Source organism: Phacochoerus africanus, chromosome 5 (genome assembly GCF_016906955.1).
Source record: "Phacochoerus africanus isolate WHEZ1 chromosome 5, ROS_Pafr_v1, whole genome shotgun sequence".
In the NCBI taxonomy this organism is placed as follows: domain Eukaryota; kingdom Metazoa; phylum Chordata; class Mammalia; order Artiodactyla; family Suidae; genus Phacochoerus; species Phacochoerus africanus.
In genome coordinates this window covers 118,798,981-118,810,301 of record NC_062548.1, presented here as the reverse complement: position 1 = coordinate 118,810,301, position 11,321 = coordinate 118,798,981, and the positions used below count along the sequence as shown (strand labels likewise).

Below are 11,321 nucleotides of genomic sequence, written 5' to 3'. Positions count from 1 at the left end.
CACTTACTCATTCAGTTGTCTTGTCTTTTTCACCTTGACCCCTTATATCTCTGCATTGACTGCTTGTTATATACAGGTTAATTTTTTCTAGAGGTTATTTTTTCCTTAGTTCCTCAAGTTTATGGACCTTTATTTGATTATGGTTTTTGACCAGATTTGTGGTAAGATTTTTCTGCTCTCATTCTTTATCTGCCAATGATTTTCCCTTTTGCTTTCCTCCTTTTTTCTTGAATTTTGGAGAAAGCTGTACATTTCCCCCCTCTTGATTATTTCCCACCTTAAGGAAGGGAGCTTTTTCATGCAGGGCGGACCCACTATCCATATCCAAGGGTCACCATCCATATTGTATTCCCTCCAGGGGCCGCCGTTCACAAAGACTACCACATGAAGAGTGTCTTCTGCGACCCTCTCCTAAGACAACCTATTCGCTGAAGTACTTGCGGAGAAGGGACAGAGCAGAATGCCAGACCTTTCCCGGAGAGCCCATGATACAGGACGGGGTTTGCCTGTGTGTTTGTGTGAGCTGATCAGGCTCAGAGGAAAAGGTTAGTATAACTACAAGGCAGCTTATTACCAACAGCTCTTCCTCTATCTGACATCACCATGATGGGTCTACAACCTTCTTTTCTTGCCGGGTTTTCAAAAAGATCCAGGGAAACTTCAATAGCTGACCCGCACCGATTCTTTTTTTTTTTTTTTTGGTGGCACCTGTTACATGTGAAATTTCTCCAGGCAAGGGATAGGACCCATGCCACGGCAGCAGTTTGAACCACTGCACTGACAATGCTGGATCCTTAACTTGCTGTGCCACAAGGGAACTCCACCAGTTCTTGTTCAAAGTATTGTTGGTTTTGCATCTCAGGGGTCCACTTGTGTTTGAGCTAAGTTCTGCCAGCTCTGTAGTATGCAATCTCCCTGTCTGGATCTTCTTACTCAGCTTGGATTATCACCATAAAAAAACAGCTTTCCTTCATATATATTAAGGTTCAGGGTAAAAGTGGCTTAGCTGTTTCTTTGAAGATGAAGTTTCTTATTTTCCTTATTATTTTCAGGTGATTCAGAATATTTTGCTCTCAGAGAGTTCTCCTTGTGGCTCAGTGGAAATGAATCTGGCTAGTATCCATGAGAATGCGGGTGTGATCCCTGGCCTTGCTGGTGGGTTAAGTATCTGGCATTGCTGTGAACTGTGGTTTGAGTCCCAGATGCAGCTTGGATCCTGTGTTGCTGTGGCTGTGGTGTAGGCCAGTGGCCGTAGCTCCAATTCGACCTCTAGCCTGGGAACTTCCATGTGCCGCACATTCGGCCCTAAAATGCAAAAAAAAAAAAAAAAAAGAAAGAAAGAAAATGCCCTCACAAACAATGCTGCAACATACATAACATTTTTTATGTATGCAAGTATATTTGTAGACTAAATCCCTAGGACTAGAATATAGATTAAAAGGGCGTGTCCATTTATCATTTGAACATGACCTAGAGGTTGTATCAATTTTAATCCCCTAGGTAAGCATGCCAGACCTTGTCAACACAATGGACAACAGCATACGTTCTGGTCTGTGCCATTCTAGGAGGTGCAAAATGGAGTCTCAGGATATTTTAATATAACATTTCCTCTTTTTGTATATTTAAGAATCATTTTATCTTAGTGTTTCCTTTGTACTTCCCTTTCTACAAACTATCTATCCATGTTATTGGCCCATTTTCCTACTGGACATTGGTCATATTGATTTGCAGGAACTCTTTATATTAAGGACATAAGCTCTTAATGTGAAGTGATATGAGCTGCAAATATTTCCCCCAGTTTGTCATTTGCCTTTTGATTTTGCTTACAGTAATTATTGATTTATTGCTTTTTTATTCATGAAGTTGCAGTTATGGATCTCTTCTTTGATGACTTCTGGGGCTTTTATATCCTGAGAAATACTCTTCACTGTAATGCAAGGTGAGTCCTTTTGCGGTCACCACCCATGGTGAAACAGGGCTTAGAATAATGCCTCAACATCATGTAGTATGGCTTAAAGATCAGATTTTATTGGAGAAACCAGGGGTCAGCAAGAAGACAAGCGGTAAGTAGTCCTCTGTCTTGTCATCATCCCATGGAAAGACATACCAGGGCTGGGTAATCAGCCGGACACAGAGTAGGTTGGGGTTTCAGTGGAATGACGGAGAGGTCCCTCATCCTCCCCCACTGTTCTTCCTTCTTTCTGGGCAAGCATAAGAACAGTCTTGTGTTTGAGCAGATAATCAAGCAGACAACTGGACACTAAGAAGTCTAGATTTGGTATTTAGGATTATGACTATTCACAGCAATTATCTAGGAAAGCCGGCTGCCCCAAACTTGGAGACTTTGGGTCCAGCAGGAAAGTGTATAGTAAAAATTGAGGATAAATATGCTGATTTTTCCTATGCTTTTCCAATGGAGGAGTCAAAAGATTTTATAGCCAGGGGAGTCAAAAGATTCTATTTAAGGCTGATAAGTCAGATAAAGCAGTATGACACACCAAACAGCACAAAGGAAAACCCTAAATCCAATTCTATAATCAACTAAAATTGTGCTCGTTTCTTGGTTTCAACAACAAAATCCATAATAAGTGGTTTAGGCAGAAAAGGATTTATTAGGTAGCTCATATAAGCATTGGAAATGCTGGAATAACAGGCTTTAGGCTAAGGTTCTAGTAACAACCCTCAGAAACATACTGCAGAACTGGCATGGTGAGATGGCTCCTGCCTCTGCCAGCATCAGCCATGCCCAGAAAGGTTCTTCCTCCAAACCAGGAGCTGCTGCCTCCAGTGGCAACAATGTCTTCCCCAGCACAGAATGCTCCTCCTACAAGTAGTTGCATGGATGGTCCCCTCCCCTGGCCAGCCCCCAGTTGACTTCCACTCCTGGGTCTCAATTTGGTAGATTAAATTCAGCCCTGGGCCCCAAGAACCTTACCAAAAATACAGAGCCTTCGTTGTGGAGATTTAATACAAATCTGTTCATGCCCTCAGCTTCATCTTCTATTACCCACTGCTGCCTGCCTGCCCCAGGATAAATTCCAGCTTCCCCAGGAACTAGGAAAACCATTTTCTGAGGGGGAAGAATGGGCTCCACCTAAATGTGTACAAACTAGACATATATCAAGCACAGATTCCATCTCCGAATCAAAAAGATGTTAAAAGGGTATCTGGGGCTGGACTTTCCTCAACTTGTAACTGCCTTTATGGAACTAGTGTCCACAGTAAGCATTTGAAATCATCTTTAGTAGGTTCAAAATTTTTGACCTGTGGGACAGCCTTTTGATACCAGCCAGGTCACTGGTGATGTCATTCTCTTTCACACAGACTCGCTGGTGCGTTCTTCCTTTCCAAGTCTGCACACCGTGTTCATGCACTCTATGGGGAGATTATTTTTAGTCATTGAATTCCTTGACATGTTGGTGATGAATTTCTGCTAGAAAAAAGGTTTTTTTTGCATTAAAAATATCAAATCACAGCATGAATTTCATCTGGGAACCACATGTCTCAGAAAGTAATTATTTCAAACCCAAGGGCATAACCGACCACAGCTAAAATGGATCCAGTTTATGGTTCTGCCATACTCACTCATAAAGCATTGTGCTCCCAACAAAATCACTGTGCTACACACTGGGCACTGGCCACTCGCCTTGTAACTTTTCTTCTTCACTGACTTGGAGATATATATATATATATATATATAATTTCCTGGGCCAGGGATTGAACCTACACCACATCATTGACCCAAGCCACTGCAGTGACAGTGCCAGATCCTTAACCTGCTGTGCCACAAGGGAACTCCTGACTCAGATATTTGAGACCTGAATTTGAAGGAGTTTGTATTCTCTGAAAATGGAGAACAGAGACCGGGTAAAACAATCAGTTCCAAGGGATTCTGAGTGCCTGAAATGCATGTGCGAGAAAATAGAACCACTGGAAGTTTTTGAAAATCTGCTACCTGTATGAATGTTACTGTGGTTACGAGAGGAAATTAGATTGTACGTTCCTTCTAGGAAAGGAAGAGTGTATCCCTAGCACATACCTGCTTGGTAGGAATACAACCTTGACCTCATGAAGGAAAACAGCGGTGTCTCCTGTAGCTGCCATTCAATAAGCAATCATTGCATGAGGGGCAGTGAAGGATATTTATACCCCTTAAGGAGTAATTCAGCCAAACTTTGCCTCTCCGCTAGTGCACAACCGTGTAGGTAATGGTAAGCTTCCTCAGAAAGACATTTTCCCAGTGGAAGAAGACTTAAAACTGAATTGGAAGATTTGGATCTTGATCTTAAGACACTATCTGTTTGACCTTGAATACCTCACCATATGTCTCTGAGACTCAGTGTGTTCTGTATAAATCACTTATGAAATATAATGGGCGTGTGGACTAGTGTGTTCATTCAGGAGAACAGTCCAGCTTTACCAAGAGAATTTGGGTGAGAATAACCCTTCTGGCCCTGCGACCCTCCAGAGAGCTCACCTCAACCTAAAAGGGTAGATTTATGAGAATGGTCATTGCGTATAGTGGGCAGCAATCTCATATCCATCTCTAGGAGTGTGGGTAAGTAAAATATGAAGAGTTCTTATCACAAAATACTCTGTAGCAACTGGCAGTGATGAATTAGAGATTTACAGAGCAACATGGATAGGCCTTTAAACATAGTCTTGAATAAATAAATAAGACAGAACAGTATCAGGGAACAGTTCCATGTTGGCTAATTAAAATTACATTCATGGAAAACAACCCATATATTTTTCAAAAATGCATACCCATCTGAGGACACGTTCCAAACATATTAGAAAGGATACCGGGAATTCCTGTCATGGCTCAGCGGAAACAGATCTGACTAGTACCCATCAGGACACAAGTTCGATCCCTGGCCTTGCTCAGTGGGTTAAGGATCCAGCATTGCCATGAGCTGTGGTGTAGATTGCAGACACAACTTGTTTCTGGTGTGGCTGTGGCTGTGGCATAGGCCAGCAACTACAGCTCCTATTCAACCCCTAGCCTGGGAACCTCCATATGCCACAAGTGAAGCCCTAAAAAGACAAAAAAGAAAAACAACGGGTACCTATGGAGTAAGGATTGGGAAAAAATAACAATACAAAATAAGAGAGGGGCCTTATCCAAAATCAGTAATGAGCATATGGCTTAATCATCTGCAGCCTAATGAAAAACAGCAAAAACCGCCATTCTTTACTCTGTAATTGATATTGTTCTACTCACTCTGCTTGCTATCACGAGATCTCTTTTTCAAATTGTTCTTTAGGAGCCCATGGCTTTTCCTAAACTCTGTTCAGTGATACCAGTTTGCAAATATCCTTTAGTTCTTTAGATTTTCCTAGTCAAATTAAGTATTGGATGTGAATATAAAGTAATGAAACTTGATCCAAATGAATGTTATTTCTTCCAAGTAGTCATAGATTCCACTAGTTCTGCCAATGCATGAAACATTTTTGGAACGTGTGTGCGTGTGTGTGTGTGTGTGTGTGCACATGCGTATGCATTTAAGGATCAGCCAAACTTTATATTATTCACAAGCCTAGCCTTAGTTACCTGGTCACGGCCCACCGTTCCAACCTCATCTCCTTCCAGTCTCCCACCTTGCCCACTGAGTTACAGACACACGTGCCTTCTTTTAGTCTCTGTAGCACATGAAGCTCATCCTTGCTTGGGGCTTTTGCAATAGCTATTCCCCTTGTCTGAGATGCTTGTCCTTCATATATTCCTTTTCACAGTGGGCACCCCCTTGTCAGTCAGGTCTTACTTAAACAAAACATCCTCAGGTAAGCTCTCTCTGATCACCCAACCAAAGAGCCATCTAATAATGTGCTCTGCCATCGCCTTCTTTAATTTTTTCCATTGGCCCAACTTGAATAAAAGTTGCATATCTTCAATACCTAGAAAGGTGCCTGGCACATAGTAGGTGCTCAGAGCATGCTTATTGAATACACTGAAGTGTTTGGTTGACCCAGATCTCTATGCCTGAGGTCCAGAAGAAAAGCAACATGAATACAAGGGGTTAGTGTAGGTTCTTCCTCCCTTATTAATTTATTATAATGTATTGTTTATTCTCTTAATATCGCTTCATACTTTGTATCATGTATATTTATAAATGTATCTCTTTCTCCTACTAAGTTGTGGGTTTCACAAAAGAGAATGAACTATATTTCTAAAGTTGATATCCCTTAGAGGACTTAGCATCAAATTTTGATATCCTGAGAACTAGATATATATTGTTGTCAGAGCTGAATATGAGTGGTATGAACATTGTGTGTGTGTGTGTGTATGTGTGTGTATGTGTGTGTGTGTGTGGTAGAGAGTGAGAGAGAACACAATTATATGGGCCTGTTTGGGTACCTTTTGTGCCAGTGATTTTTAGACTGATTTGGAGTATCTGCTTGCATTTAGAAAGTACAAATTTGGGTAGAGATCAAATTTCTGGACAGTCTAAATTCTATAGGACATAAAGCAAAATGGACAAATGGGCAAATGGAAATAAGATAATATACTTAAGATGGTACGTACCCAATTTACACAATGCTTTGCTCTTTTCTACATAAAAGCAATGACATTGAGAGTTTAAAGGGAGGTAAGACCACAAAACCCAGGGTTACCCCAATATTTAACTGGAGGTGGAGCAGGTGGGTGTGAGCAACTTGCAGATAGAGCCTGTGTCCTGCAAATTTTTCTCTGCAGTGACTACCACAGTGCATAATGCATAGGGAATGCTTAAAAATTTGTTAAATGATGGATTAAATGAAAAATGGATAAATGAACAGTAATGAGATTGATTTTTTATATGACTCATAAATTGGCCCGGAAGCCATTGGCTCAGGAGAAACTCAGTTGAAGTGTTTCAAAAATGTGGCATCATTGACCTAAGTGTGAAATCTCTCTAGAGCACATATTTAGCTATAGAAGTGGCATTACTATCCATCAAGTCACCATCTTCCAGTCTCTCAGGCTAGAAACTTTAGAAGCTTATATGAGTCATCCACCTTCCTTCTCTTCCACTGTGAAGCAGCCATTAATTCCTGCCAGATTTACCACTGTGTTTTTGCCTGATTTCTAGACATCAGCCTCTCTTAATTGGGATCTGGCCACAAGTACCTCTCCCTTTTGCAATCAATCCTTCCTCAAAGTTATCCACCTATAATTTGTGAAATAAATAAGCTGGACTTGGGAGGATTTGAGCAGAAAGCAACTTTGTTCTATCTTATATCTGGCCCTTCAAATCTGCTCTCTCCAATTTTTCTTCCCTACTCATGGGTATTGAAAAGTTCGGTCCAAACTAATAAGAAGACCTCAACTTTTTTTTTTTTTTTGTCTTTTGTCTTTTCAGGGCTGCACCCATGGCACATGGAAGTTCCCAGGCTAGGGGTCGAATTAGAGCTACAGCTGCCGGCCTACGCCACAACCACCGCAACGCAGGATCCAAGCTGCATCTGTGACTTACACCACAGCTCACGGTCACGCAGGATCCTTAATCTACTGAGCAAGGCCAGGGATCGAACCCTCGTGCTCATGGATCCTAGTTGGGTTCCTTAACCACTGAGCCAGGATGGGAACTCCCAGCTTCTTATCCCAATTAAAGTTCTCCCTTCCACTAATGTGGGCTTCAACCAGATATGCAAACATATAGTGAGGAGGGAAGTTCAGAGTCAGTTTTTCTTTCTCTTTTCACATCCTCTTGCACTAGCTGGGCCCAGAAGAAAAGAGGGATTAGAGAAGAAGAGGCAAGGTCTTCATTAGCCCCTGTGGTAGTAAGCACAGAGTCCTCTGTGAGTGGCAGAGCTAATGGGTATTCTTCAGTGGAGTGCTTTTGAGGATTTGTTTAGAAACCCTTCTTCCCTGGGATATCCTACTATAGCATTGCTTAGACAATACCCACTTCAGGTCAGTTCCCTTATCACCTGGATTTCAGCAGTGTCCTCCACCCCCAGCCCCCACAGTGTTTCAATGTTGGAATCATCCAGAAGGGCCTTGCAGAGTCTATAAGATAAATCCAGCTCTCTTCCTTATATCCCTCATATCCTCATGGCACAAACTTCCCTATTGTTTCTGTAGTGAAGCTTGTTCCCTCTGGGACCCACTGGCTTTGCTGCCCAGGGTGTTACTAGGCAGTCTTTCACTGAAGACTTTTTTCCAGTGAAATCACTGCGTCCCTTCTCTTAGCCTTCCCTTGCAAAGCTTGGAGGTGTGTGAAGGTCTTCACACGGCAGAACCAGCTCTAGGCCTCTCTTTGCAAATCCTGCCTAGACAGTCTTGTATCTCACTTAGGATGTGTGTGAGGGGGAGAGACACAAACCTATTGTTCTCAGCTTTGGAGCCTCAGCCAAAACCCTGAGAAAGGAAGAAGCCTATTTTAACATGCTGTTACATTCCTTTAAAAACATCAGATACTGTTTTGTTTCATTTTAATTAACAGTTCTGAGCTTACAATGCTTGATTTTAAAGTCCCAGAAAAGACATTTTAGCAAGCTAAGAAGTGGATCGCTGAAACCCCATCATTTTGCAAATGAGAAACTAAAGGACAGGAAAGGTGATTGATTTTTGCAAGATGACACAGCTAGTCATGATTGACCAGGGCTTGAACCTAGATGTTTGGCCTCCAAATCCTATGCTTTTTCCACTGCATTCTCTTGCTTAACATGCTTCTCCTTAAAGAGGACCGGAGACATTTGTTCCTGAAATAAAGCTATCTATATGTAACGGTCAAATGAAAATAATATGTACTTTTAATGATTTTCAAAGTCTGTGAACTAACTGGGTGCTATGATTGTGGATTATTTTATTTTATTTTATTTATTTTTAATGGCTACACTTGCAGTGTATGGAAGTTCCTGGAATAGGGATTGAATCCAGGCTTCAGCTGTGACCTACACCACAGTTGCAGAAATGCTGGATCCTTTAACCCATTGTGCTAGGCTGGGGATGGAACCTGCACCTCTGCAGTGATCCAAGCCACTCCAGTTGGATTCTTAACCCACTGCACCATGGCGGGAACTCCTGGATGATTTTAACTTTTTTTAGTTTACCTATATTTTCTAAATTTTCTTTGATGATCATATCATTCTTTTACTGTAAGGAAACAAAGTTATTTTTAAGTATAGGTCTCTGTTATAGGAAATAATTCCATACAAATGAAAACAAAATTGCATTTATACACTTTTTAGTAAGTCCATTTGAGTAGAATAATAAGACCTGAGTTACAGTTTTATTACAGCCTTGTGTCTACTTAACTACATGATCTTGAATTTACTGCTTGACCGCTTTGGGAATCATTTCCTCAAATATGATGTGTAGAGCCTGGACTATATAAAATCTAAGATGTTTTCCAACCTGAAAATAAAAATTATTTCTTAAAAGCCTTATAAGGTGCAATTATGAGCATTTGTATGAAAAGTCTCAAAATATAAAGCTCCATGTAGGAATTCCCCTCATGGAGCAGTGGAAATGAATCCGACTAGGAACCATGAGGTTGCAGGTTTGATCTCTGGCCTTGCTCAGGGGGTTAAGGATCTGGCATTGCTGTGAACTATGGTGTAGGTCGCAGATGTGGCTCGGATCTGGCATGGCTGTGGCTGTGGCGTAGGTGGGCAACTGTAGCTCCGATTTGACCCCTAGCCTGGGAACCTCCATATGCCAGGACTGTGGCCCTAAAAAGCAATAAATGAATTAATTAAGCTCCATGTAAATCTGTGGCAAGAAAGGACCATGATTTCTCATCCTTCTCTAATGTGGGCCTTCCAAACAAGTGAGGTCAGCCTCGTCAGTTTATCCGAGTAAGGCACCCTGCCTCTGTATTTACTCTCAAGAGCTCCACTTGTCCTCACGTCCCACCTCCTCCTGAAGTCTCCCTGACCACTTCAGCCCGCTGTGCCACCCCTTCCAGTTCCTACTGAGTCTGAGCCGCACAGCCCCATTTAGCTCATCGTTTGAAGCTTTTCTGTGTTGCACATTGTCATTCCTCATGTGTTAGCTTCTTTTCCAGCATGTTGCCTGCAGATGGCAGCCACCCTTGCTGTGCCTGTTTGCCCGGCTACTGCTCACCATAGGCTGAGCACATTTGTTAGTGAGAGCTGTCCCTTCAGAGGAAAAAGGCCTGAAAAGGTCCAATGGGAGACTCAAGAGATGCAGTTGTCCTTGCAACAGGGTACCATCTTCAGCCAGTCTTGCTCTAGAAGAAGATGAAATTGATCTTTTTTTCCTTCAGCTCCCTTGGGTCTTTCCCCTCTCCGGCTCTGAGCTAACTCTGGGTTGCTCTCCACCGCTGTCACTTCCTGGAATTGGACCCACGGTTTGGACCTCTCCTGGAAAAGGGATCACACGTCTCTCCTTACACTGCTGGCTCCAGGCGACATTCCCGGGGCCAGGCTGAGGGTGTAGAGTCAGCCAGAGCACTAAAGTAGCTGGGGTCTGCTCTGGGCCTCTTGGCTGAGAAGGCCAAAACATGGTCAGCTCTGCGGATTTTACTCTCTGGACCTGGGGAAGAAGGATCCAGCTCTCTTCTGTCTCTCCTCTGTTCCTCTTCCACCCTGGCCTCCTCCTTGCCGCCCCATTTCTCTCTAACTATGTCCTCACCACCCCTGCCCAATCTTTCTGACCTTGCCCGTTACTCTTCTGGCCTCTGTTATCTCCTCTTCTTTCCCACCAGGCCCAGCTCTTGCCCTCTCTATCTGCCAGCCTTCCTTTCTGTTTCTGGTTATTTCCACTGTCTTCTCTGCCCACAGAGCAAACAGGGGAGGAGAGGTAGTTACCACTCTTGTGTGTCCCACTGGGAACTGGTGATTTCCATACATGTTTCTCCTCGTAAGAGCTAGACGTGTCATTTTAAGATGGGGAAACAGACCAATTGCATCAGCTGCACCTCAGAACCTGGTCGAGGGTCCCCACAGGCGTTGTCTCATGCCCTGTCCCACAGCACCGGCCGGAGGTGGTGGAGGCAGGAGCACTGGGGTGAGATGTCTGAGGATGGTTGAAGTCCTCCCAAGTGGGCCACGTGCTCTGCCGCACACTTCTGAGCTCTCTGATGAGCCCTTCCGAGCACACGGCCTCAAGTCACACATCCAAAGTGAAATGTGGGTGTTTTAATCACTGAAGAGAATCCTTAATACTGCTCCTTCAGCACATAGCTGCCTCTCCTGCGCCTGGAACCACAGGGAGCCTATTGCTTCCCATCCTGAACTGCTTCCAGAAGCGTTAGGTGATGCTCAGTACAATTTTCAGTTGTTATCATATGAGGCCCTTAGAGACGCTTCTCAATTCTAGCAATTAGCCGCACAGGGGTCAACCAAGTGTTCTCAGCTCTAATTAACAG

General features: G+C 43.1%; 1 long non-coding RNA gene across 2 annotated transcripts in view; it reads left to right on the top strand.

Annotated features, from left to right (window-relative positions):
• The first annotated feature begins 361 nt into the window (after positions 1 to 361).
• The window catches only part of LOC125128291 (uncharacterized), a 43,877-nt gene continuing 32,917 nt past the window's right edge, over positions 362 to 11,321 (top strand). For both annotated transcript variants that reach the window (XR_007135197.1, XR_007135198.1), the window contains exons 1-2: positions 362 to 545; positions 1,864 to 1,939. This is a non-coding gene — a long non-coding RNA (uncharacterized LOC125128291). The remainder of the gene's footprint in view (positions 546 to 1,863; positions 1,940 to 11,321) is intronic.